We start from the raw sequence: 6,000 nt of genomic DNA, 5'->3' as shown, positions 1-6,000 counted from the left end.
GGTTAAACGGGTGAGATCGATACTAATATCGATCTCACCCGGCAGAGCAGGGACGCTCCCAGCCCTCAGCTACCTCTGGCAGCTGAGAGCAGTGAGATTTGACAGCTCCCTTCTCTGTTTACTTATTCCGATGCCGCGACGTAAAAAGTCTATGGCATCGGAATATGGCCCGTTAGTGACCGACGTAGAAACACTATGGGCCGGTCACTAACGGGTTAAGTCTTATGCTGTGTATATGTGTGTATCTATGCTGCGCATATGTGCGTATCTATGCTGTGTATATGTGTGTATCTATGATGTATATGTGTGTATCTATGCTGTGTATATGTGTGAATCTATGCTGTGTATATGTGTATATCTATGCTGCGTATATGTGTGTATCTATGATGCGAATATGTGTGTATCTATGCTGCGTATATGTGTGTATCTATGATGTGTATATGCGTGTATCTATGATGTGTATATGTGTGTATCTATGCTGTGTATATGTGTGTATCTATGTTGTGTATGTGTATCTATGCTGCGTATATGTGTGTATCTATGCTGCGTATATGTGTGTATCTAAGCTGTGTATATGTGCGTATCTATGCTGTGTATATGTGTGCATCTATGATGTGTATATGTATCTATGCTGCGTATATGTGTGTATCTATGATGTGTATATGTGTGTATCTATGCTATGTATATGTGTGTATCTATGCTGTGTATATGTGTGTATCTATGCTGTGTATGTGTGTATCTATGCTGTGTATATGTGTGTATCTATGATGTGTATATGTGTGTATCTATGTGTATATGTGTGTATCTATGCTGCGTATGTGTGTATCTATGATGTGTATAAGTGTGTATCTATGCTGTGTATATGTGTGTATCTATGCTGTGTATGTGTGTATCTATGCTATGTATATGTGTGTATCTATGATGTGTATATGTGTGTATCTATGCTATGTATATGTGTGTATCTATGCTGTGTATATGTGTGTATCTATGCTGCGTATATGTGTGTATCTATGATGTGTATATGTGTGTATCTATGATGTGTATATGTGTGTATCTATGCTGTGTATATGTGTGTATCTATGCTGTGTATATGTGTGTATCTATGCTGCGTATATGTGTGTATCTATGATGTATATATGTGTATCTATGATGCGTATATGTGTGTATCTATGCTGTGTATATGTGTGTATCTATGCTGTGTATATGTGTGTATCTATGCTGCGTATATGTGTGTATCTATGCTGCGCATATGTGCGTATCTATGCTTCGTATATGTGTGTATCTATGATGTATATGTGTGTATCTATGCTGTGTATATGTGTGTATCTATGCTGCGTATATGTGTATCTATGCTGCGTATATGTGTATCTATGATGTGTATATGTGTGTATCTATGCTGCGTATGTGTGTATCTATGATGTGTATGTGTATCTATGCTATGTATATGTGTGTATCTATGCTGTTTATGTGTGTATCTATGCTGTGTATATGTGTGTATCTATGCTGTGTATATGTGTGTATCTATGATGTGTATATGTGTGTATCTATGATGTGTATGTGTATCTATGTGTATATGTGTGTATCTATGCTGTGTATATGTGTGTATCTATGCTGCGTATATGTGTGTATCTATGCTGTGTATATGTGTGTATCTATGCTGCGTATATGTGTGTATCTATGTGTATATGTGTGTATCTATGCTGCGTATATGTGTGTATCTATGATGTATCTATGATGTGTATATGTGTGTATTTATGCTGTGTATATGTATCTATGCTGCGTATATGTGTGTATCTATGCTGCGTGTATGTGTGTATCTATGCTGTGTATATGTGTGTATCTATGATGTGTATATGTGTGTATCTATGCTGCGTATATGTGTGTATCTATGTGTATATGTGTGTATCTATGATGTGTATATGTGTGTCCATGCTGCGTATATGTGTGTATCTATGATGTGTATATGTGTGTATCTATGCTGCGTATATGTGTGTATCTATGATGTGTATATCTATGCTGCGTATATGTGTGTGTCTATGCTGTGTATATGTTTGTCTTTGATGTGTATATGTGTGTATCTATGATGTGTATATCTATGCTGCGTATATGTGTGTGTCTATGCTGTGTATGTTTGTGTCTTTGATGTGTATATGTGTGTATCTATGCTGCGTATGTGTGTATCTATGATGTGTGTATCTATGATGTGTATATGTGCGTATCTATGTTGTGTATGTATCAAAGATGTAAGCTATGTGCGTGCGTGCGTGTGTGTGTGTGTGTATATATATATATATATATATATATGTGTGTGTATGTATCTATGCAATCTGCGAATATATGTGTGTATACAAGTTATATATATATTTATATGAGGCATGTGCCTTTGCTTTTCAGGTGTCTTTCAGCAATGCACGGGAAGAGATAAGGGGCTGCTGCTGTCTCGCTTTTATTTCCTTTGATTTGACTTATCATGAGAGGAGGAGGAGTCACTGACTGGACGGTAACAGGGAGAACAGACGCTCTCCACATAGGCTCCGAGCAAACACAAGGAGTGAGAGGGAGGGGGCCACAGAAATGGGGAACAGGGAATGAGGGAGCGATAAGAGCTGCAGGCTATGGAGACATCAGGAGACGCAGGAAGGAGAGTGCGGGGAAGATGCTGAGATGTCACCACGGGACAGAGGCGTCTATTCTAGCGATACCTTCACATCTACATAGCATAGCTGCACAGGAAGGAGGGGAGGGCGCAGCACCGGCTCCAGAGGACAGCACATAGTCCCTGTGTCTGCAGGGGGCACGGTCTGAGCCAGGGTTCCGGGTATACACAGAGAGCTGCTCTTTGTTGACCGCTGCATAGACCATTATTACAGCCTGGAAGCTGGCACCACCCTGGCACACTGCGGAAGACAGAGCGCACTCGCCTCACTGGATATGGGCTCGGAGGCTGAGGGTCTCCCGGGGCTGACGAGAGGGTCACTACACAGGTGCCCGGGCACTGTCGGGTACTAGTGCCTCCCCTGCCTGATAAGACTGAGGATCCGCCGTCTGGGACCCACTCTTTGCAATGGGTGAGTAGGGGGGCTCCTTATGGGGACTACAGGGATGGGGGAGGTTGTGGGTATAATTCAGAGGGGGCGGGGGATGATGCACACCCACCCCCACACGATCTCCTCTACAACTACCTCACAAATTAGCAGTACATATGTAGAACACAGCCATGGACATCACACACATCATCCACTGCAGCTCGGAGTGATCCTGCATGAGGCGATGCATGTGATTTCCATCCACCATCATCCTCTCTGTGAGATCTCCGGGTAGAAGTCACTGATGGGCTGCTGCCAATCCTCGCAGCTGGCTCTACTGGTCACTGATGCCATTGCAGATTTATGTGGAGCAGGTACATAAATGTCCAGTGCTCTTGGATTTAGGCATAAATAAACAAATCTATATATTCTGACCTATCTTGTATGTGCATCCTACATACGGCTTCTTCCAGGTCCGTGCCCCACCCCCCATTACATGATGATTATCTTGAGCAGAATATGCCTGGGATGCGCAATAAGTTACTGCCTCTCCCAGCACTGGGCCACAGCAGCCCCTGATCGTGTGTGACCTTGTGACACAGGTGCATTTCACACAACCCTCACCATGGTCTTCTGATCACCTACAAAGGGTTAATTCCTGAGATAACAATTGCATTTACAATCAATATAAACCGATGTATAGAGATGAATAATTTCATATAATCTATGGTTTACATGTATGCACCGTCAAGGTTCCAAATGATGCGCTGAATTGTATATCTAGGTCTGATTATGGTTACCAATGTTTGTCATTTGCATTGTCAGTAATGGGTCAATTGGCCTTTAACACAGCAACCATAATCTGAAATGGGGTCATTTTCTACTGTTATCTATGTATGTCCATATTGGGGGGGCTACGGGCAGAGCTGGTGCCATGTAATATTCTGTACATATACATGTCGTGCAGTTGGGTACATAACTTGTCTCTATAGCGCCAGGGTGTAACCGTTATAACCAGATTGTGATGGTTAATATCATTACAATTATTTATTGCAATGTAAAGTTGAGTTTCTATAACTGAAGGAGACGAAGGGTTAACACAAGGCCACGTTTCATCTCTGATGACCACAGTCAACTAAGGTAGTTTATATGCCACATGTACCAACCACTGATGGTGTCCTGCAAATGACTGGTTCTAATCAGGGCACTCACTGGACATACAAGTTCTTCCCTGGCCAGCAGTCACACGACGCAGATTTTGTTGCAGAAATCCATGCACCTGCTGCTGAAACAACCCCATTCAGATTAATGGAACTGATTTTCAGTCACAGAAAATGTCTGCAACAAAATCTGCTGTGTGTGAACTGCACGCTACAAAGTCCCAGGGTCTGTGAACTATTGAGGTCCATGTATATGTGAGGACTTTGTACAACTGTCCGTGTCAGATCTAAAGCTGGCCATCCACATTATGCTGTTAGTCATTTACAGGGAGCCGTACATCTATTCGCTTTTCAAGCAGTTCGGATGCCCGGCCGTAAATGCCATCCACGTTCCATTAGAGATGACGCACAAGTGGAAAAAGTCAACGACTAACTTTTCAACAGATATCTGTCGATTCTGACGTTTGCTCAAAACTTCCACACCACCATGGCAAACCAGTCCAAATTAGCCATATCCGCCTGTTTCTACCTAATGTGTATGGACATTGTAGTGCTGCCATATGTGGTACTTACGCTCCGTGATATACCGCATGGAGGTTAGTGGGTCTCATTCCAGCGGAAAGAATAGTAATGTGTACAGATCCACATCAAAACTGATCACTGAAGTTGCCCATACACACAGGATAAATGTTGCCGGGTTTCAGCTTGCCGCTCCTTTGTTCTGTCTCGCGGCGCCTTGTCTCCCTCTCCCATTGAAATAAACATGCACGTTTTGCTAAGGTCCCAATTAAACCCATTTTTTTTAACATTGTAGTACCCCCTTTAAAAATGAATCCTACCTGCCCCGGGACTTGGAAAAAACAATAACCACACTCTAAAAGAAAAAATAAATTTGTTTACCAAAGCTTGGTGGGATGGGTGTTTGTTGCACTATGATGTCTGTCACTTATTAAAACTGGCCAGATCAGGCAGCAGTCATTATTTGTGGCAAGCAAGATACTGGTGGGGTCCAGTAGTTGTAGCCATCAACTAATCATGTGAACCCGTGGCCCCTTCTATTTCAGTGGAGTTTTGGCCGCAAGTTTTGGTTATGCTCTTTTAAAATAGATGGAATTAACAGAAATGTAGTCAGCGTAACCATTCCATACATGTGCACCATGTAATAGGCACTGCTGCACAAATCTGGTGGTCTTTTTTTTATATATTTTTTCTATCCTCCGTTATAGAAACAGCCAAAAGACGTCGCTGTAGACTAAGCATCTGCCCCGCCTGCCGTCAAAAGACGGTGGGCGGTCGTTAAGGGGTTAATAACCACAGTATCACTGTGCTTGATTGGCCAGTAAACTCGCCTGACCTAGAGCCCATAGAGAATCTGAGAGACACCAGACCCAACAATGCAGACAAGCTGAAGGCCACTATCAAAGCAACCTGGGCTTCCATAAGACCTCAGCAGGGCCACAGGCTGATCGCCTCCATGCCACGCCGCATTGATGCAGTAATTCATGCAAAAGGAGCCCCGAGCAAGTATTGAGGGCATATACTGTATATACTTTTCGGTTTTAAAAATCATTCTTGAAATTGGGCTTCTATAATATTATTCAAATTTTTTTGAGACACAAAATTTTGGGTTTTCTTTAAGTGTTAGCCATAATCCTCAACATTAACTGGTTCCCGACCGCTTGCTGTGTTTTTACGGCCAGCGGTCAGGGTCCTTTAAAACTTGCTGCCTGAGCGATCGGGCAGCTGAATGTCGGGTCTCTGGCTGTCAGTGACTGCCGGGGACCCTTAAGAGAGGATAGAAGCAGCTTTTGCTG

The 6,000-nt window shown here is 42.8% G+C and overlaps 1 protein-coding gene across 1 annotated transcript in view; it reads left to right on the top strand.

Moving 5' to 3' along the window:
- The first annotated feature begins 2,495 nt into the window (after positions 1 to 2,495).
- MGAT3 (beta-1,4-mannosyl-glycoprotein 4-beta-N-acetylglucosaminyltransferase) overlaps positions 2,496 to 6,000 on the top strand; it is a 192,295-nt gene continuing 188,790 nt past the window's right edge. Inside the window, exon 1 of the mRNA XM_075833659.1 lies at positions 2,496 to 3,068. The gene's annotated coding sequence lies outside the window, so the exon portion shown is untranslated. The remainder of the gene's footprint in view (positions 3,069 to 6,000) is intronic.

This window comes from Rhinoderma darwinii, chromosome 7 (genome assembly GCF_050947455.1).
Source record: "Rhinoderma darwinii isolate aRhiDar2 chromosome 7, aRhiDar2.hap1, whole genome shotgun sequence".
Taxonomy (NCBI): Eukaryota; Metazoa; Chordata; class Amphibia; order Anura; family Rhinodermatidae; genus Rhinoderma; species Rhinoderma darwinii.
Note: the sequence above shows the minus strand (reverse complement) of the source record. Positions and strands in the feature narration are given on the sequence as shown.